Here is a 23,210-nt window from a genome sequence, read left to right as displayed (position 1 = left end):
TCATCAATACCAATATCAGCAGTAGATAACTACTTCATCAATACCAATACCAGCAGTAGATAGCTACTTCATCAATACCAATATCAGCAGTATATAGCTACTTCTTCAATACCAATATCAGCAGTAGATAGCTACTTCAGCAATACCAATATCAGCAGTAGATAACTAATTAATTTTGAAATAAATAAATAAACAAACAAAAAAACAAACAAACAAACAAACAAACAAACAAACAAACAAATAAATAAACAAACAAACAAACAAACAAACAAACAAACAAACAAACAAACAAATAAATAAATAAATAAATAAATAAATAAATAAATAAATAAATAAATGAATGAATGAATGAATGAATGAATGAATGAATGAATGAATGAATAAATAAATAAATAAATAAATAAATAAATAAATAAATAAATAAATAAATAAATAAATAAATAAATAAATAAATCATAATCAAAGCCGTAATAATAAAACAGAAGAAAAGTTCGTAAATAGCACCAGTTTAAGAACAAACAAACCTAGCTTACAGAAAACAAGCAATTTTCTACAAAATTGACCGAGGAGAAATAAAAAGTTTAAACCACTCCTTCGAACCGGATTTGAACCAGTGACCTATGGATTCCAATGTTAACCCACTACAGTCCACCGCTCTACCAACTGAGCTATCGAAGGATGCTTTAAAACGAATAATCTGCAAAGATTGATATCAGCTGTACAGTAAGTTGCACGGGTCTTGCATAAGACTGGTAGAGTACGCCACCATACAAAAACCACTGATGCAAAACGTATTAAAAAATAGTATACGTTGGCGTTAGTGCGATAGTTAAAAAATGAAAATGTAACAGATGTAAATAATAATAAAAATAATAACAATAATTATATAAATAATCAGTGATAATAATAACACTGTATAACTACTTCATCAATAGCTGTATCAGCAGTAGATAGCTACTTCATCAATAGCAATATCAGCAGTAGATAGCTACTTCATCAATAGCAATACCAGCAGTAGATAGCTACTTCATCAATAGCAATATCAGCAGTAGATAACTACTTTATCAATACCAATATCAGCAGTAGATAGCTACTCCATCAATACCAATATCAGCAGTAGATAGCTACATCATCAATTCCAATCTCAGCAGTAGATAGCTACTTCATCAATACCAATATCAGCAGTAGATAGCTACTTCATCAATACCAATATCAGTAGTAGATAGCTACTTCACCAATATCAATATCAGCAGTATAGCTACTTCATCAATACCTATAAATCAATCAATCAATCAATCAAATAAACAAATAAATAAATAAATAAATAAATAAATAAATAAATAAATAAATGAATAAACGAATGAATGAATGAATAAATAAATGAATAAATAAATAAATAAATAAGTAAGTAAGTAAGTAAGTAAGTAAGTAAGTAAGTAAGTAAGTAAGTAAGTAAGTAAGTAAGTAAGTAAGTAAGTAAGTAAGTAAGTAAGTAAGTAAGTAAGTAAGTAAGTAAGTAAGTAAGTAAGTAAGTAAGTAAGTAAGTAAGTAAGTAAGTAAATAAATAAATAAATAAATAAATAAATAAATAAATAAATAAATAAATAAATAAATAAATAAATAAATAAATAAATAAATAAATAAATAAAGCCGTAATAATAAAACAAAAGAAAAGTTCGTAAATAGCACCGGCTTGAGAACAAACAAAGCAAGCAATTTCCTACAATATTGACCTAGGAGAAATAAAAAAGTTCAAACCACTCCTTCGAACCGGATTCGAACCAGTGACCTATGGATTCCAATGATAACCAACTACAGTCCACCGCTCTACCAACTGAGCTATCGAAGGATGCTTGAAAATGGATAATCTGCAAAGATTGATATCAGCTGTACAGTAAGTTGCACGCTTCTTGCATAAGACTGGTAAAGTAAACCACCATACAAAAACCACTGATGCAAAACATATTGAAAAATAGTATACGTTGGCGTTAGTGCGATAGTTAAAAAATGAAAATGTAACAGATGTGAATAATAATAAAAATAATAACAATAATTATATAAATAATCAGTAATAATAACAACACGGTATAACTACTTCATTAATAGCTGTATCAGCAGTAGATAGCTACTTCATCAATAGCTGTATCAGCAGTAGATAGCTACTTCATCAATAGCAATATCAGCAGTAGATAGCTACTTCATCAATAGCAATACCAGCCGTAGATAGCTACTTCATCAATAGCAATATCAACAGTAGATAACTACTTCATCAATACCAATATCAGCAGTAGATAGCTACTCCATCAATACCAATATCAGCAGTAGATAGCTACATCATCAATGCCAATCTCAACAGTAAATAGCTACTTCATCAATACCAATACCAACAGTAGATAGTTACTTCATCAATACCAATATCAGCAGTAGATTGCTAATTCATCAATATCAATATCAGCAGTAGATAACTACTTCATTACTACCAATATCAGCAGTAGATAGCTATTTCATCAATACCTATATCAGAAGTAGATAGCTACTTCATCAATACCAATATCAACAGTAGATAGCTACTTTATCAATACCAAGTTCGGTAGTAGGTAACTACTTCATCAAAACCAACATCAGCAGTAGATAGCTACTTCATCAATACCAATATCAGAAGTAGATAGCTACTTCAGTAATACCAATATCAGCAGTAGATAGCTACTTCATCAATACCAATATCAGCAGTAGATAACTACTTCATTTCATCAATAGCAATACCAGCAGTAGATAGTTACTTCATCAATAGCAATATCAGCAGTAGATAACTACTTCATCAATACCAATATCAGCAGTAGATAGCTACTCCATCAATACCAATATCAGTAGTAGATATAGCTACTTTATCAATACCAATATCAGTAGTAGGTAACTACTTCATCAAAACCAACATCAGCAGTAGATAGTTACTTCACCAATATCAATATCAGCAGTATAGCTACTTCATCAATTGATCTCAATCAATCAATCAATCAATCAATCAATCAATCAATCAATCAATCAATCAACCAATCAACCAATCAATTCAATAAATAAATAAATAAATAAATAAATAAATAAGTAAATAAATAAATAGATAAATAGATAAATAGATAAATAAATAAATAAATAAATAAATAAATAAATAAATAAATAAATAAATAAATAAATAAATAAATAAATAAATAAATAAATAAATCAATCAATCAATCAATCAATCAATCAATCAATCATAATCAAAGCCGTAATAATAAAACAGAAGAAAAGTTCGTAAATAGCACCAGTTTGAGAACAAACAAAGCAAGCTCACAGAAAACAAGCAATTTCCTACAATATTGACCGAGGAGAATCAAAAAGTTTAAACCACTCCTTCGAACCGGATTCGAACCAGTGACCTATGGATTCCAATGTTAACCCACTACAGTCCACCGCTCTACCAACTGAGCTATCGAAGGATGCTAAAACGGATAATCTGCAAAGATTGATATCAGCTGTACAGTAAGTTGCACGGGTCTTGCATAAGACTGGTAGAGTACGCCACCATACAAAAACCACTGATGCAAAACATATTGAAAAATAGCATACGTTGGCGTTAGTGCGATAGTTAAAAAATGAAAATGTAACAGATGTGAATAATAATAAAAGTAATAACAATAATTATATAAATTATCAGTGATAATAACAACACGGTATAACTACTTCATTAATAGCTGTATCAGCAGTAGATAGCTACTTCATCAATAGCAATATTAGGTAACTACTTCATCAATACCAATATCAGCAGTAGATAGCTATTTCATCAATACCTATATCAGAAGTAGATAGCTACTTCATCAATACCAATATCAACAGTAGATAGCTACTTTATCAATACCAAGTTCGGTAGTAGGTAACTACTTCATCAAAACCAACATCAACAGTAGATAGCTACTTCATCAATAGCAATATCAGCAGTAGATAACTACTTCATCAATACCAATATCAGCAGTAGATAACTACTTCATCAATACCAATATCAACAGTAGATAGCTACTTCATCAGTACCAATATCAGAAGTAGATAGCTACTTCGTCAATACCAACATCAGTAGTACATATCTACTTCATCAATACCAATATCAGCAGTAGATAGCTACATCATCAATTCCAATCTCAATAGTAGATATCTACTTCATCAATACCAATATCAGAAGTAGATAACTACTTCATCAATACCAATATCAGAAGTAGATAGCTACGTCATCAATACCAATATCTGCAGTAGATAGCTACTTCATCAATACCAATATCAGCAGTAGATAACTACTTCATCAATACCAATATCAGCAGTAGATAACTACTTCATCAATACCAATATCAGCAGTAGATAACTACTTCATCAATACCAATATCAGCAGTAGATAACTACTTCATCAATACCAATATCAGCAGTAGATAACTACTTCATCAATACCAATATCAGAAGTAGATAGCTACGTCATCAATACCAATATCAGCAGTAGATAACTACTTCATCAATACCAATATCAGCAGTAGATAACTACTTCATCAATACCAATATCAGCAGTAGATAACTACTTCATCAATACCAATATCAGAAGTAGATAGCTACGTCATCAATACTCAATATCAGCAGTAGATAACTACTTCATCAATACCAATATCAGCAGTAGATAACTACTTCATCAATACCAATATCAGCAGTAGATAACTACTTCATCAATACCAATATCAGAAGTAGATAGCTACGTCATCAATACCAATATCTGCAGTAGATAGCTAGATCTTCAATTCCAATCTCAGTAGCAGATAGCTACTTCATCAATACCAATATCAGCAGTAGATAATTACTTCATCAATACCAATATCAGCAGTAGATAAATACTTCATCAATACTAATATCAGCAGTATATAACTACTTCATCAATACCAATATCAACAGTAGATAGCTATTTCATCAATACCAATATCAGCAGTAGATAGCTATTTCATCAATATCAATATCAGCAGTAGATAGCTACTTCATCAATAGCAATATCAGCAGTAGATAACTACTTCATCAATACCAATATCAGAAGTAGATAGCTACTTCGTCAATACCAACATCAGTAGTACATATCTACTTCATCAATACCAATATCAGCAGTAGATAGCTACATCATCAATTCCAATCTCAATAGTAGATAGCTACTTCATCAATACCAATATCAGAAGTAGATAGCTACGTCATCAATACCAATATCAGAAGTAGATAACTACTTCATCAATACCAATATCAGCAGTAGATAGCTACATCATCAATTCCAATCTCAATAGTAGATAACTACTTCATCAATACCAATATCAGAAGTAGATAACTACTTCATCAATACCAATATCAGCAGTAGATAGCTACATCATCAATTCCAATCTCAATAGTAGATAACTACTTCATCAATACCAATATCAGAAGTAGATAGCTACGTCATCAATACCAATATCTGCAGTAGATAGCTAGATCTTCAATTCCAATCTCAGTAGTAGATAGCTACATCATCAATTCCAATCTCAATAGTAGATAGCTACTTCATCAATACCAATATCAGAAGTAGATAGCTACGTCATCAATACCAATATCAGAAGTAGATAACTACTTCATCAATACCAATATCAGCAGTAGATAGCTACATCATCAATTCCAATCTCAATAGTAGATAGCTACTCCATCAATACCAATATCAGCAGTAGATAGCTACATCATCAATGCCAATCTCAACAGTAAATAGCTACTTCATCAATACCAATACCAACAGTAGATAGTTACTTCATCAATACCAATATCAGCAGTAGATTGCTAATTCATCAATATCAATATCAGCAGTAGATAACTACTTCATTACTACCAATATCAGCAGTAGATAGCTATTTCATCAATACCTATATCAGAAGTAGATAGCTACTTCATCAATACCAATATCAACAGTAGATAGCTACTTTATCAATACCAAGTTCGGTAGTAGGTAACTACTTCATCAAAACCAACATCAGCAGTAGATAGCTACTTCATCAATACCAATATCAGAAGTAGATAGCTACTTCAGTAATACCAATATCAGCAGTAGATAGCTACTTCATCAATACCAATATCAGCAGTAGATAACTACTTCATCAATAGCAATACCAGCAGTAGATAGTTACTTCATCAATAGCAATATCAGCAGTAGATAACTACTTCATCAATACCAATATCAGCAGTAGATAGCTACTCCATCAATACCAATATCAGTAGTAGATATAGCTACTTTATCAATACCAATATCAGTAGTAGGTAACTACTTCATCAAAACCAACATCAGCAGTAGATAGTTACTTCACCAATATCAATATCAGCAGTATAGCTACTTCATCAATTGATCTCAATCAATCAATCAATCAATCAATCAATCAATCAATCAATCAATCAATCAATCAATCAATCAACCAATCAACCAATCAATTCAATAAATAAATAAATAAATAAATAAATAAATAAGTAAATAAATAAATAGATAAATAGATAAATAGATAAATAAATAAATAAATAAATAAATAAATAAATAAATAAATAAATAAATAAATAAATAAATAAATAAATAAATAAATAAATAAATCAATCAATCAATCAATCAATCAATCAATCAATCATAATCAAAGCCGTAATAATAAAACAGAAGAAAAGTTCGTAAATAGCACCAGTTTGAGAACAAACAAAGCAAGCTCACAGAAAACAAGCAATTTCCTACAATATTGACCGAGGAGAATCAAAAAGTTTAAACCACTCCTTCGAACCGGATTCGAACCAGTGACCTATGGATTCCAATGTTAACCCACTACAGTCCACCGCTCTACCAACTGAGCTATCGAAGGATGCTAAAAACGGATAATCTGCAAAGATTGATATCAGCTGTACAGTAAGTTGCACGGGTCTTGCATAAGACTGGTAGAGTACGCCACCATACAAAAACCACTGATGCAAAACATATTGAAAAATAGCATACGTTGGCGTTAGTGCGATAGTTAAAAAATGAAAATGTAACAGATGTGAATAATAATAAAAGTAATAACAATAATTATATAAATTATCAGTGATAATAACAACACGGTATAACTACTTCATTAATAGCTGTATCAGCAGTAGATAGCTACTTCATCAATAGCAATATTAGGTAACTACTTCATCAATACCAATATCAGCAGTAGATAGCTATTTCATCAATACCTATATCAGAAGTAGATAGCTACTTCATCAATACCAATATCAACAGTAGATAGCTACTTTATCAATACCAAGTTCGGTAGTAGGTAACTACTTCATCAAAACCAACATCAACAGTAGATAGCTACTTCATCAATAGCAATATCAGCAGTAGATAACTACTTCATCAATACCAATATCAGCAGTAGATAACTACTTCATCAATACCAATATCAACAGTAGATAGCTACTTCATCAGTACCAATATCAGCAGTAGATAGCTACTTCATCAACACCAACATCAGTAGTACATATCTACTTCATCAATACCAATATCAGCAGTAGATAGCTACATCATCAATTCCAATCTCAATAGTAGATATCTACTTCATCAATACCAATATCAGAAGTAGATAACTACTTCATCAATACCAATATCAGAAGTAGATAGCTACGTCATCAATACCAATATCTGCAGTAGATAGCTACTTCATCAATACCAATATCAGCAGTAGATAACTACTTCATCAATACCAATATCAGCAGTAGATAACTACTTCATCAATACCAATATCAGCAGTAGATAACTACTTCATCAATACCAATATCAGCAGTAGATAACTACTTCATCAATACCAATATCAGCAGTAGATAACTACTTCATCAATACCAATATCAGAAGTAGATAGCTACGTCATCAATACCAATATCAGCAGTAGATAACTACTTCATCAATACCAATATCAGCAGTAGATAACTACTTCATCAATACCAATATCAGCAGTAGATAACTACTTCATCAATACCAATATCAGAAGTAGATAGCTACGTCATCAATACCAATATCAGCAGTAGATAACTACTTCATCAATACCAATATCAGCAGTAGATAACTACTTCATCAATACCAATATCAGCAGTAGATAACTACTTCATCAATACCAATATCAGAAGTAGATAGCTACGTCATCAATACCAATATCTGCAGTAGATAGCTAGATCTTCAATTCCAATCTCAGTAGCAGATAGCTACTTCATCAATACCAATATCAGCAGTAGATAATTACTTCATCAATACCAATATCAGCAGTAGATAAATACTTCATCAATACTAATATCAGCAGTATATAACTACTTCATCAATACCAATATCAACAGTAGATAGCTATTTCATCAATACCAATATCAGCAGTAGATAGCTATTTCATCAATATCAATATCAGCAGTAGATAGCTACTTCATCAATAGCAATATCAGCAGTAGATAACTACTTCATCAATACCAATATCAGAAGTAGATAGCTACTTCGTCAATACCAACATCAGTAGTACATATCTACTTCATCAATACCAATATCAGCAGTAGATAGCTACATCATCAATTCCAATCTCAATAGTAGATAGCTACTTCATCAATACCAATATCAGAAGTAGATAGCTACGTCATCAATACCAATATCAGAAGTAGATAACTACTTCATCAATACCAATATCAGCAGTAGATAGCTACATCATCAATTCCAATCTCAATAGTAGATAACTACTTCATCAATACCAATATCAGAAGTAGATAACTACTTCATCAATACCAATATCAGCAGTAGATAGCTACATCATCAATTCCAATCTCAATAGTAGATAACTACTTCATCAATACCAATATCAGAAGTAGATAGCTACGTCATCAATACCAATATCTGCAGTAGATAGCTAGATCTTCAATTCCAATCTCAGTAGTAGATAGCTACTTCATCAATTCCAATATCAGCAGTAGATAATTACTTCATCAATACCAATATCAGCAGTAGATAAATACTTCATCAATACTAATATCAGCAGTAGATAACTACTTCATCAATACCAATATCAACAGTAGATAGCTACTTCATCAGTACCAATATCAGAAGTAGATAGCTACTTCGTCAATACCAACATCAGTAGTACATATCTACTTCATCAATATCAATATCATCAGTATAGCTACTTCACCAATACCTATCAGCAGTCGATAACTACGTCTTCAATACCAATATTAGCTGTAAATAAGTACTTCATAAATATCAATAACGTATATCATGGTAATATTCACTTTTCATGGAATCGTGGTATAGCGGTGGGTCCACTCTTCTTATTCTCGGAACAGATCAAGTTTTTCTGAATCAATGCAATGGGCTATTCCAGTTGAAATCCAAACACCACCTCCTATGAAACTCATGATCTAAATCTTCCACACAGGGAGTGTGAATTTCAAAAGGGTTACCTGAATGTGTGTCCGGTTATTCGGTTATGGTCATGTCTTCCATACGGGGTGTATGGATTTCATCTGACCCCCAAGATATAATCTTACCCCAAGTTAAATCACAGTAACTACCTTGTTAATTACCGGCTGATAATGCATTAGTTTGGCATCAGACTGACTCAATTTTTTCCTCAGGTAAAGTTTGAGAATAAAAGTAATGTTTTGACTCCATTTGCGTCTCTTGCCTAGTGATATTACACGGGAGATAGCATTATTGTCTCTATGCGCTTGAGAATTTAACAATATTACACATTAATATTTTAAGCAGATAAAATTCCAATATAGGATGTAGTAATGAAGTTGCGATTTATTAATATGATATGTTTAAATTTTCACGATGACACTGTCAAGTCCTTCGTGGTCGAGCGGTCTAAGGCGCTGGTCATAATTATGGTATACGTGATAGCGGCGCATTGCAGCGTGGGTTCGAGCCCCGCCTCTGCCTAATTAAATTTCCTTCTTTTTTTAAATTTCATATTATGTTAGGGAAATGTGGCTGGGAGAATGTATGTATGGCGAAGAGTGGTGTGCCCACAGATATAATACTATCTGCCGCCCTCTATAATGTCAGCGTTGCTTTGACGCCACCATTCGAAAAGATTAAATGTTTTTTTTATGCGAAACGGATGTGCTGAACAGAAGATACTACTCAATTCGGTTGATTTGACGCACATTATTATGGAGACGTGCATGTTGTTCAAGCGATAATAACTCTGAACAACTAATCTGAAGGTGACGATGATGATCTTACAATACGTAGCCTTTTGACGAATGTTTCTTTCATTGTGCATTTTTGCAAAATTTACTAAATAAAAATAATTGTATTGCCCTTAAAGCTCCAGATTCTCTGTTTTGGGATATTTAATATCTTTATAATTTGTTGTATGCATGTAAAATTTGCGGGTTTTTTTTTGGGGGTGTTGTTTTGCTGGGTTTTTTTGCCAAAGTTGAAAGTTTTAAAGTTGTAAAGTTGAAAGCTGTAAAATCAGTTGTTTTGGGCAATATGCCTAGGTAGATTTATTTTGACTGAAAAAACCCTTGAGCAAAGCGAGTGGAATAAGTTACTAAGTTTCATTTTAATGTGATTTTTTGATGTCATTTGTTTTAAAAAAACCGCCCGACCAATCCTATTTGAAAAGTCCGTCAGACAATTTTAGATAGATATCTATTTCATCGAACGACGGATTTCTGAAAGTCCCTTTAATAAATTAATAATTATAGAACCGCGAGTTGTCTGCTAAATGTGTAAAACGCCCTCATTTGAGCTTATAGTTAATTCGAGGTATAGTCGGCCAGTAATTAAACACATAGTTTGCCGCAAATATAAGTTACCGCAAAATACAATGTTAAGCAATGATATGCCAAATAGTTAGACAACAACAACAACAACAACAACAACAACAACGTCGTCGTAGTATGTTGCTGTTGTCCGAATAATCGGACACCCATTCAGGTAACCCTTTTTGAAATTCACACTCCCTGTGTGGAAGATTTAGATCATGAGTTTCATAGGAGGTGGTGTTTGGATTTCAACTGGAATAGCCCATTGCATTGATTCAGAAAAACTTGATCTGTTCCGAGAATAAGAAGAGTGGACCCACCGCTATACCACGATTCCATGAAAAGTGAATATTACCATGATATACGTTAAGGTTACACGAAGAAACGTATAAAAAACGTATAAAAGACGTATAAAGTTGTTCTCTAAAACCGCGTTTTCTCAGCAATCAAATATCGCAGTGAGTCAAATGTTGGTGCATGGATGTATCTTAACATTATTTTTGTTTGTTTATACAAATTTTTAGAATCCGTTTGAAAATCCTTCGTTTAAATCATTTTTACGCACCATGTTCACTAGATCAAAAACACGTTCCATGCAGTTTTTTTCAAATATTCGCTCCGTATAAAACTACGCCGAGTGATTGTTTTCTCCTTTTTTGTATTGTACTACAAATCGACCAAAGAAATAATGTTGCCATGGGGAAGAACCAAAAACAGTACCGATTAAATTTTATTAGCCCGTTTTTGGGAACAATTTCCGAGAATCTTGTACCACAAAACACTGTTATGTTACATTATCGATATCTGGATTGTGGAACATTAATTTTGATTTCTAACTGCCTACATTATTTCTCAAAAGTATGTCGATTCCTTTACCATTTGAATTTCACTCCAAATTTAAGCTACTTTTGCAAAAATCGAGGTTTTTCGCCATCGATACCTCCGACATTTACAGCGGTGATGAGATTGTTTATCATAAGAGCCTGGTATGCACTATTCCATAATAGTCAGTTTGAGATCAATCGATTTCACAGATCACTCAGTAGCTCAATCGGTTAGCGCGCTGGACTCACGTTCGACTATATATTACTATAGTTTTGAGCTGGAAAACTTTGGTACGTGTTCGAGTCCCTATGTGGTCCATTCCATCTATTTTATTTTATTTTTCTCTCACTTTTTTCTTTTTTTTTTGTTCGTTTCTTTCTTTCTGACTGCAGCGATTGATTGTTTTTGCCCGTTTTTTTTTCATTATATATTTCAGGAATTTTTAGGCTATACTAGTCTAATAGGCGCTGCCTATGAATATATTTTTACAAATTAGATTAACAAAATATTGGTTGTTGGTTTTGTTACTGTTGTTGTAGTTATTGTTGTAGGCCTATATATTGCATAATCAGGGTATAAATACCGTAGGCATACTTACTATTATAGCCTATAGAAGCATTGATTTATTTCACGACAGATGTTGAAAATTTAGAAAATCCAAAGGAAAATTGCCGAAAACGGCTGCCCACAATCAACCCCCCCCCATCAGCCCATATGGTCATATCATGGTCGCCCCTTCCCTATCCCTGCAACATTATAGGATGACTCACGAGCCGCGGTTTGTCCGTGGCCCTAGTTCAGATTGATACACTCTTGTACGCGTGAGTTCATTCTTTTCTGCATGGCTGTTTCCATTATTAACTTACGCCCCTCTGGAATCAAGCCTTGAAAATCAATTGTATTTAACCTTAAGTCCACTGCTGGTATTGCTATTGATGAAGTACTTATTTACAGCTAATATTGGTATTGAAGACGTAGTTATCGACTGCTGGTATTGGTATTGATGAAGTAGTTATCTACTGCTGGTATTGGTATTGATGAAGTACTTATTTACAGCTAATATTGGTATTGAAGATGTAGCTATCTACTTCTGATATGGGTATTGATGAAGTAGTTATCTACTGCTGTATTGGTATTGTTGAAGTAGATATCGACTACTAATATTGGTATTGATGAAGTAGCTATCTACGGCTGATATTGGTGTTGATGAAGTAGTTATCTACTGCTGATATTGGTATTGATAAAGTAGCTATCTACTGTTGATATTGGTATTGATGAAGTAGTTATGTACTGCTGATATTGGTATTGATGAAGTAGCTATCTACTGCTGGTATTGGTATGGATGAAGTAGTTATCTACTGCTGATATTGGTATTGATAAAGTAGCTATCTACCGCTGATATTGGTATTGATGGAGTAGTTATCTACTGCTGATATTAGTGTTGATGAAGTAGCTATCTACTGCTGATATTAGTGTTGATGAAGTAGCTATCTACTGCTGATATTGCTGTTGATGAATTAGCTATCTACTGCTGATATTGGTATTGGCGAAGTAGCTATCTACTGCTGATATTGATGTATTGATAAGTATGTCGTGTTATTATCACTGATTATTGATATATTTATTGTTATTATTTTTATTATTATTTGCATATGTTACATTTTCATTTTTAAATATCCCACTAAAGCCAACGTATACTACTTTTCAATAATATGTTTTGCATCAGTGGTTTTTGTACGGTGGCGTACTCTACCGGTCTTACGCAAGAAGCGTGTCACTTACTGTACAGCTGATATCAATCTTTGCAGATTATCCATTTTCAAGCATCCTTCGATAGCTCAGTTGGTAGAGCGGTGGACTGTAGTTGGTTATCATTGGAATCCATAGGTCACTGGTTCGAATCCGGTTCGAAGGAGTGGTTTAAAGTTTTTATTTCTCCTCGGTCAATATTGTAGAAAATTGCTTGTTTTCTGTAAGCTAGGTTTGTTTGTTCTTAAACTGGTGCTATTTACGTACTTTTCTTCTGTTTTATTATTACGGCTTTGATTATGAGTTATTTATTTATTTATTTATTTATTTATTTATTTATTTATTTATTTATTTATTTATTTATTTATACATTTATTTATTTATTTATTTATTTATTTATTTATTTATTTATTTATTTATTTATTTATTTATTTATTTATTTATTTATTTATTTATTTATTTATTTGATTGATTGATTGATTGATTGATTGATTGATTGATTGATTGATTGATTGATTGATTGATTTATAGGTATTGATGAAGTAGCTATACTGCTGATATTGATATTGGTGAAGTAGCTATCTACTGCTGATGTTCGTTTTGATGAAGTAGTTGTCTACTACTGATATTTGTATTGATGAATTAGCTATCTACTTCTGATATGGGTATTGATGAAGTAGCTATCTAGTGCTAATATTGATATTGATGAAGTTGATATCAACTGCTGATATTGATAAAGTAACTATCTACTGTGATATTGATATCGATGGAGTAGCTATCTACTGCTGATATTGCTATTGATGAAGTAGCTATCTACTGCTGATATTGGTTTTGACGAAGTAGCTATCTACTGCTGGTATTGGTATTGATGAAGTAGTTATCTACTGCTAATATTGGTATTGATGAAGTAGCTATCTATACTGCTAATATTGGTATTGATGAAGTAGCTATCTACTGCTAATATTGATATTGATAAAGTTGATATCAACTGCTGATATTGATATTGATAAAGTAACTATCTACTGTGATATTGGTATTGATGGAGTAGCTATCTACTGCTGATATATGTATTGATGAAGTAGTTGTCTACTGCTGATATTGATATTGATGAAGTAACTATCTACTGTGATATTGATATTGATGGAGTAGCTATCTACTGCTGATATTGGTATTGATGAAGTAGCTATCTACTACTGATATTGCTATTGATAAAGTAGCTATCTACTGCTGATATTTCTATTGATGAAGTAGCTATCTACTTCTGATATTGCTATTGATAAAGTAGCTATCCACTGCTGATATTGGTATTGATGAAGTAGCTATCAACTGCTGGTATTGGTATTGATGAAGCTGTTATCTACTGCTGATATTGGTATTGATGAAGTAGCTATCTACTGCTTATATTGGTATTGATGAAGTAGCTATCTACTGCTGATATTGCTGTTGATGAATTAGCTATCTACTGCTGATATTGGTATTGGCGAAGTAGCTATCTATTGCTGATATTGATGTATTGATAAGTATGTCGTGTTATTATCACTGATAATTTATATATTTATTGTTATTATTTTTATTATTATTTGCATATGTTACATTTTCATTTTTAAATATCCCACTAAAGCCAACGTATACTACTTGTCAATAATATGTTTTGCATCGGTGGTTTTTGTACGGTGGCGTACTCTACCGGTCTTACGCAAGAAGCGTGCCACTTACTGTACATCTGATATCAATATTTGCAGATTATCCATTTTCAAGCATCCTTCGATAGCTCAGTTGGTAGAGCGGTGGACTGTAGTTTGTTATCATTGGAATCCATAGGTCACTGGTTCGAATCCGGTTCGAAGGAGTGGTTTAAACTTTTTATTTCTCCTCGGTCAATATTGTAGAACATTGCTTGTTTTCTGTAAGCTAGGTTTGTTTGTTCTTAAACTGGTGCTATTTACGAACTTTTCTTCTGTTTTATTATTACGGCTTTGATTATGAGTTATTTATTTATTTATTTATTTATTTATTTATTTATTTATTTATTTATTTATTTTTTTTTTTTTTTAGTTTAGTTTATCTATCTATTTATTTATTTGTTTGTTTGTTTATTTGTTTATATTTTATTTATCTTTTGTTTTAATTCATTTTATTCAAAATCAAAATTAAATCAAATTAAGTCAAATTATGTGATATGGTAAGGTATGGTGTGATTGATAAATTGTGGTACACTACACATTGCTATCTAGTAGCTATCTACTGCTGATATTGATATTAATGAAGTAGCTATCTACTGCTGATATTGCTGTTGATGAAGTAGCTATCTACTGCTGATATTGGTATTGATAAAGTAGCTATCTACTGCTGATATTGCTATTGATGAAGTAGCTATCTACTGCTGATATTGGTATTGATAAAGTAGCTATCTACTGCTGATATTGCTATTGATGAAGTAGCTATCTACTGCTGATATTGCTGTTGATGAAGTAGCTATCTACTGCTGATATTGCTGTTGATGAAGTAGCTATCTACTGCTGATATTGGTAATGGTGAAGTAGCTATCTACTGCTGATATTGCTATTGATGAAGTGGCTATCTACTGCTGATATTGCTATTGATGAAGTGGCTATCTACTGCTGATATTGCTATTGATGAAGTATTTATATCTGGTTATTATCACCAATTATTTATATAATTATTGTTATTATTGTACGTATGATACTAAAATATGACACAATGTAAAATGATATGATGAGGTAATTATACGTTATGAAATGTGACATGGAAACAACTGAGACATAGATTTTAGAATGACAATAAAAATACGCAAGGAGATATGTGTATGTACGAGCTTTATTGTTTCACAGTATAAAAACCACAGTGCCATGGTTATTCATTATCTTACAAAATATTTACAAATTTATTTATTCAATTACAATGATGCAACAAGGAAAACATCAACTATTGTCTGGAACTTATATTGTTCTCTATAGTTTGATACCATGGCCATGTTGAGTCGCTTTCTGATTTAAATGTGTCCATGGATTAAATAGATAACCAATAACGTAGAAATGTACGTATAGTTAGGGTCTGATTCTAAAAGTGTTCTACAGTTCTGAGTTACCTTCACGCACACACTATAGAAGATTATGACAGTGTTTTTTTGCTTAGAGACCATCAATATACAAAGTATTAAATTCGCCATTTCATGTAATTCCTTATTCTATACTAATTGAATATTATGAGTCATGAAAATATGTTGAAATATGCAAATTAATGTGAAATGCTATTACTGTTCTTTTAGCATTACAAATACATCATTTCAGCATTATTGTTCTAGAATAAGAAAATAATATCGTGTATGTCTGATTTTAATCAGTCGAATTAGACCATTTTTGGATTAATTAAGTTTTACTGTGTTGAAACCATAGAGCTCTATAATGTTATATAAAGCTCTATGGTTGAAACACAGATGTTCCAATATGTGTGCTTGAATTTATCCATTAAAGTTTTAGAGTCTTGGGACATGTGCTGGCTAGAACCTGGACGACATTATCATCTTCATCCCTCAGTTCTATCAATTCTATTAATACAGTATTCGTTAACTCTCGTGATGTTGTTACATTTACATGATTCATGTGATCCCAATGCCCATAGCTATTCCAGAAATAACACATTGCCTCGGACAAGCTTTACAAGAATTGAGGGGAAATTCATACTTTGGTCGTTAAACCGTGTTTTGCTGGTCTTGCGCAAGCGCATTTAGATCGATCGAATCTGTGCACAGAAATAACGAACACTTTTCGTTTTGTAAATAAACGAAAAGCTTTTTTTTTTCAAAAACAAAACAAAAAGAGTACCATTCTTAAAATGTACAATGTTCCTGGTCCTTGTCCTTACAACAGTGCATTGTGTAAATTAAATCAAGAAAATAATCATGACATTTTTCATCTGGTTAGCCATGTTCACTGATCTCCAATATGGCGGCCTGTACTCCTCTTCAGTAGAGCCGAGTGTGTCACGAAAACCCCCAGTTATTTTTGCATTTGTTTGTCTGAAAATATTTGTTGTTTCAAAAGGCTATCTTATCGACCTTATAGTTGAATCAGTTTTGCATCGCTCTAAAGTTATTTTCAGCGACTACAAGCAGCGACATTTGCACATTATCGCTGCCACTTGTACTATAAAACAGCCTTACGGTTCGCCACACGAAATCCCTTGCTCCGGGATACCACGAGTCGCAAGCGTCATGTAAATCTTACGATTAAATCCTCTATAATCGACCTTCTCATAAAGATCACCATTACCATCTTTAAGCGTAGCATTATTATTAATTCTCTCTTTATTTCTCCTATATTGAATCGTGATAAATATCAACATGATAAGAAATATGAAAGTTACGATAAATGTAGTCACTGCCGCTACAATCCAGAAAAAATGTGTCGATGACGTCGGTAATGATGAGCATATTTCACTGCATTTAATCGGCGTATCTGAATTGGGCGATTCCTGCAATACAGGTACAAAAGTTCTTTGCTCAGATTCTGTTGGTGTGAACTCGATCTGTTCACCTTGATCGTCTAAATTTAAGTCGCCATTAGATGTCACAATTAGTGGTCCTACGTGGCACGTGCGTACCTTATCTAAAAACGCATTACTCCTCAAAGTACATACGTAAACAGCTCCGTTATCTTGTAGAGTCGTTTTTAACGTAAGAAGAGCACTTACGGTTGAATCATGTCTTCTTATATCAGCATTTGATAATTGTTTAGTTGAAGATTTGGTCCATTGTAAAGTAACTTCAGGGAAAGCCTTTTCCGATGTACAATTTAATACAATAGTGTCACCTTCTCGGACTTTGATTTGTTCCGATGGACCGCATTTTGGATAGATATCAACTGGAAAATAGTTTATATTATACTCAAGAGATTTTTCACCAAGTAGACCAGATAGTGACATAACTCTACATGAATATGTCCCAGCATCCTCTTTTCTGACATTCATTATTGACAAAAAGTACACCACAGACCCATCGGCTAGGCGGCGAATAGCGAGAAAAGTACGATCATCAGCGCTTGATTCTAGAGTCCCTCTCCAAGAGAGATATTCTACTACGCCCGATGATTTTAGAGATCTTATTATTGTCACGCTATCCTGTTCGCCTATGTCACGTACGTGACAATGGAGTGATAGGATACCACCTTGGTCCACAGGGCTCACTGGAGATGTTACCTCTATCTGAACTGCATAGGTGACTCCAGTAGAACTGAGCCATGTTAAAAATAACATAAGAAAACAAGTTATAACATCAATTGTAGCCATGGTTAAATGGAGTTCCAAGAGATCTGAGAGATAAATTGAATCCGGGAGTTCGGTATTGATAAGTTGCCGACCCGGGGTCGCCGACCTGCAATACAGAAAAACGAAATACCAATATGTACCTTATTCGTCAATAATATATTTGATGCAAGTCACCTCTTGTTTAGTCTGTTAGATGAAATCCTGCAATATTTTGTGATGACTGTTGTATTATGATATCACACTCCAAGAAAGGTTCCCATACAAAATGGTTCCAAATGTGTAGTGACCGGACTTAGCTTCCTAGCAAAGATGGCGTCGCTAGCACAGATTAAAGGATCATAGTAGACATTCTTTTGAAAAGATAGAAAAGAAATCACACAGTTACACAAATTTTGATTTGCTGTTGGTATCCAGGTTGACGTTGCTGTGATATTAAGCCAATCAATATCGCTAATCAGTAGACATTCCTTGTGGAACAAGGTAACGTATTAACAATATCACAAACCAAGTTAAGTTTGCAATAGTTAAGTACAAACGCGCTTTCGTGACCAATGATCGTCTAACGATCAGTCTTCTTTCGATCGAGGTTCCTCAGGGAACCAAACTGTACCAAAGTCACAAATGAAGTTATATTTGCATAGATTACTCAATATGCAAAGACAAAGATGAAATCAGGTTAAAAACTCGCCGAACAGTATCAGTGTTGCATTGGTTGTAAAGAAATACTTGACATCATCGGCTTTAAGTCAGCATCGATATCTCGCGAGAAACAGATGTCCAAGTAGCGATGACATAGTTTCCGATCCAGATAAGGTTACTATACACAATTTCAACTGAATTTAAATCTGTTCCACAGTGCGCTGACCGCATTACAGTCAAATAAGTTTTTAACTGAAAGTCCGTGTTGATGCCCGGAGTTGATGTTACAGATTTTTCAGATGAAGTAAAAATCGGGAGAATCCTGGTTACATGTAGTTACTCCACTAACTAAATCCGTCTTATGATAAGAATATAAAATTTGATGCCAGCATTTATTACACCAACATATCATCGTTGACGTGCGATACTTTATGGTAAACCAAATCAGTCGGCTTATAGATAAGGCAGCGTCGGAGATGGATAGATGGACAGCTGTGACAGTTGATACAACGTGCTCTAACAATTGGACTCACAAAATCCGGCGCCTCCATAAAATATACAGCTGAGATTCAAGGGATATTGCGTTCATTCATAATCACACCTGAACAGTGTGATTCTGAAGCAAGTAAAGCGAAATAAATACACTTCCCAAATCCCGGTAGATCTATGCAAACATACCCGCGAATCTGGCAGCTGCCTGCGTTGGTTGACTACTCGCATCGGAAATTGAAGCGATACCTAAAAATCTTTTGACCATTTGACTCCGATGCTCTAATTTTAACACGGTATCACGATTCAGAAGTTAATTGCAAATCAGTGCGCTATGTCAAATACTTTCCGCTTGAAATTGGTATACTCGCTCTCGTGATGTTTTCACAGTGAAGCATCGCTTAATAATCATTCCGAGATACTTAGATTATTATCACTATCATCATCATGATATATAGTGTTTTCGTAAGGTGTGTTTATTTTGTGAGATGTTACTTTAGCACGCAAAAAGTTAATGACAAGATGAAATTTGAAGACGTGTCACATGTCAGCTCGGGCCTATTGTTGTGAATTAATAGCTCCAAGAGGCGTTTGATAAAGCGCTCCCTATTGCCAATATATTCTACCTTTACCCAAACCAAAGACTTCATTTATCGCCGTCACGGAATTAAACATTGCTTTTGCTCCTAGCAGCATTGTATTAAGGGATCTAGAATGAGCGTTTATTGCGTTTCGACAGTATTTTTTATGGGACATTAGAGCACCTCAGACATATCGAATTGCATTCTGAATACGAAGCATGTCTTTCTGATATCAAATAATTTTCATTTTTTGAAAATCATAATATAATACAAATTTTATGACAAATTATAAAAATTTGATATTTTTCAAATTTTTGATATATAACAGTCCTCGAAGTAATTATATAAATCTAATGATATATTCTTAAAGTGTATGTAGCTGGGAGGAAAAGTCGACGGTCAATTGAAAATTTTGACCTTTCATATTGAAGATATGGATTTTTTCCCAAAAGACCTAATTTTTTTGGTGTTTTGGGAAAAAAATCCATATCTTCAATACGAAAGGTCAAAATTTTCAATTGATCATCGGCTTTTCATCCCACCTACATACACTTTAAGTATAAATCATCAGATTTGTAAAGTTTACTTCGAGTACTGTTAAATATCAAAAATATCAATTTTAATGATTTGCCATAAAATGTGTATTAAATTGCGAATTTCAAAAATCAAAATTATTTGATATCAGAATGACATTCTTCGTATTCAGAATGCAATTCGATAAGTCTGATGTGCTCTAATGTCCCAAAATAAATACTGTCCAAACGTTCATACCCCATCCCTTAATAAACAAAATATTGTCCACTGCGTCTATTCATTGCCAAGCTAAATTCGCCTATTGCGGTATAAATTGGCCTTATAAGTGTATTGTGTCTGTAATAGAATTTTCTCAAGAATTTAATAATTGTAAAATGTTGCTATTGTCATGTTTCATAAGTGAATTTTATTAATTTTGTTTGACTTTTGATATTGAAGGGTAAAAAGTGAGCAGATTTAATAAAGCATTTAACGTCGTATTGCGTGATTCATATATTGTATTCTAGTATCTCTTTATTTGATTGGCATCGCTACAATAAAAATACGTTTTGTATTAAGAGAGAGGTACTTTAAATTTTATTGATAGCTGACGACATTCATTTTTCAATTCGTTGTTCGACATACACAATGGGTTTTAAATTTGTAATAACAAAAGAACAAATTGTATGTTTTTAAGCTAGACAAAAACCTATATGCTCGACTAAAATGTATAATTCTGTGTTTATTTCTAGAATTAAAATTTTATGGAGTCTATTTTAACAACCTACAATTGCGAGAAAGAAAAATTAGATAACCTTGCATTTTTATTACCTTTGTTAAATTGTATGTTTTTAGTACTATTTATTCACCAAAATGCTGAGTATATCATCAGAAAGATCGAGACACTGATGCACATCGAGGTGAACAGTAATTTATGTTATGTCATTACGAGGCTGATCGATTTAAATTTCATACTCCCCATGTGGAAGATTTTGGAAATTATATCTTCCAGGGGGATGTATTTCAAATGGATTAACACATTTGTAACTTATCCTCATAGATTCAAGTTGAATTTTCTCAGAAGAGGGTGTATAAAATTCAAATGAAGCTGCCTAAAATGTGTTCATTCCATTTGAAATTCATACTCCCCCTGTGGAAGGTATTTCCAAAATCTTTCACAGGGGTAGTGTGGATTTTAAATGTTATATCCCAAAGCAATACAAAATAAAGCATTTTAAATCGGGAAGAAAACAAAGTGTTGTCAAAAACAAAGTATGTATTCACAAAAGTCATTTTTAATCGACTATATTTCAATGAATCACTCGTAACTTTTCTCATAGTTTATGTTAACATGCATCTGATTTAACAAACTCAATATTCATAGACGAAAGACATCATCACATCCTTATTTGCATTCCATACGCTGTAGAATTCGTCATTCCTTTAAAAAATCAAAGTACACGACTTCTTTGTGAATTTCTAGCATGGTTAAAATTGACAACTATGTGCTGAATAGAAATCACACTGAATTGTGTTAGATTTGAGTCTGTTCTCAGATTTATCAGGACGACACGCCACGGTGTTAGTCTAACACCCTGGTTTTGGCGGTATAATGGACATTTGACACTTATAGAACTATGTATACCAAATCTGCCTTTCCACGTAAAAAGGTAGTATCTTGATCTGTCAATTAACAGCTGACACTGTCTTTTTATTTGGAAAAGAAGACCGATTCAAAAACCACCTTTCAAGTAAAAAAAAATCAGTATCTGTTTTCTTGTTTATTTGTGACACTCTTAAAAAGATCTACTAATTTTAAAATAGAAACTTATCAAAATTAACCAGGGAAGATATTCAGATGGAGACATAACAGATTTCTCTTCAAAATTAATCAGATATTCTCATCAAAATAAAAACAAAAAGACTCATCAAATTTGATTAGATTGTCTTGTCAGTTAAAACAATGAATAGATTCTTTTCAAAAATGACACAACTTATTGAATTTGAGACTTAGTGTAGGCCTACTCCCGATTCCAGAAAAAATATAGCACTAATTTCTTTTAATTAAATAAAAATTATCCTGTCTTTACTTAGAACTATTTGGCAATAGAAGTAAAATTGTTATATTTTTGCCAATTTTTGGAAATAATGGTCAAAAATAAGCAATTTTGCTTGTTTACTTACTAACACAGTCACCCCATTCACACAATTAGCAAAAGTCACAGCATAATTTTATGTCGATTTTGAAATTGCTTATAAAAATATTTTGAAATAGTGTTGTCTAAAAATTAGGCTGCATAATTTGAAATTAGTCTT

The 23,210-nt window shown here is 32.7% G+C and overlaps 6 non-coding genes across 6 annotated transcripts; 2 read left to right on the top strand and 4 right to left on the bottom strand.

Moving 5' to 3' along the window:
- Positions 1 to 590: 590 nt before the first annotated feature.
- Trnay-gua (transfer RNA tyrosine (anticodon GUA)) lies at positions 591 to 678 on the bottom strand. The gene is given in 2 exon segments: positions 591 to 626; positions 642 to 678. It is a non-coding gene; the product is annotated as a tRNA-Tyr (tRNA).
- A 1,083-nt stretch (positions 679 to 1,761) lies between these two features.
- Positions 1,762 to 1,849, bottom strand: Trnay-gua (transfer RNA tyrosine (anticodon GUA)). The gene is given in 2 exon segments: positions 1,762 to 1,797; positions 1,813 to 1,849. It is a non-coding gene; the product is annotated as a tRNA-Tyr (tRNA).
- Positions 1,850 to 3,388: 1,539 nt separating this feature from the next.
- Positions 3,389 to 3,476, bottom strand: Trnay-gua (transfer RNA tyrosine (anticodon GUA)). The gene is given in 2 exon segments: positions 3,389 to 3,424; positions 3,440 to 3,476. It is a non-coding gene; the product is annotated as a tRNA-Tyr (tRNA).
- A 3,341-nt stretch (positions 3,477 to 6,817) lies between these two features.
- Trnay-gua (transfer RNA tyrosine (anticodon GUA)) lies at positions 6,818 to 6,905 on the bottom strand. Its single transcript is given in 2 exon segments — positions 6,818 to 6,853; positions 6,869 to 6,905. It is a non-coding gene; the product is annotated as a tRNA-Tyr (tRNA).
- Positions 6,906 to 13,464: 6,559 nt separating this feature from the next.
- On the top strand, positions 13,465 to 13,552 carry Trnay-gua (transfer RNA tyrosine (anticodon GUA)). The gene is given in 2 exon segments: positions 13,465 to 13,501; positions 13,517 to 13,552. It is a non-coding gene; the product is annotated as a tRNA-Tyr (tRNA).
- Positions 13,553 to 15,147: 1,595 nt separating this feature from the next.
- On the top strand, positions 15,148 to 15,235 carry Trnay-gua (transfer RNA tyrosine (anticodon GUA)). Its single transcript is given in 2 exon segments — positions 15,148 to 15,184; positions 15,200 to 15,235. It is a non-coding gene; the product is annotated as a tRNA-Tyr (tRNA).
- Positions 15,236 to 23,210: the final 7,975 nt, after the last annotated feature.

The sequence above is a fragment of the Amphiura filiformis genome, chromosome 13 (assembly GCF_039555335.1).
Source record: "Amphiura filiformis chromosome 13, Afil_fr2py, whole genome shotgun sequence".
Taxonomy (NCBI): Eukaryota; Metazoa; Echinodermata; class Ophiuroidea; order Amphilepidida; family Amphiuridae; genus Amphiura; species Amphiura filiformis.
The sequence above is the reverse complement of the archived record's forward strand: the minus strand, read 5'-3'. Positions and strand labels throughout refer to the sequence as shown.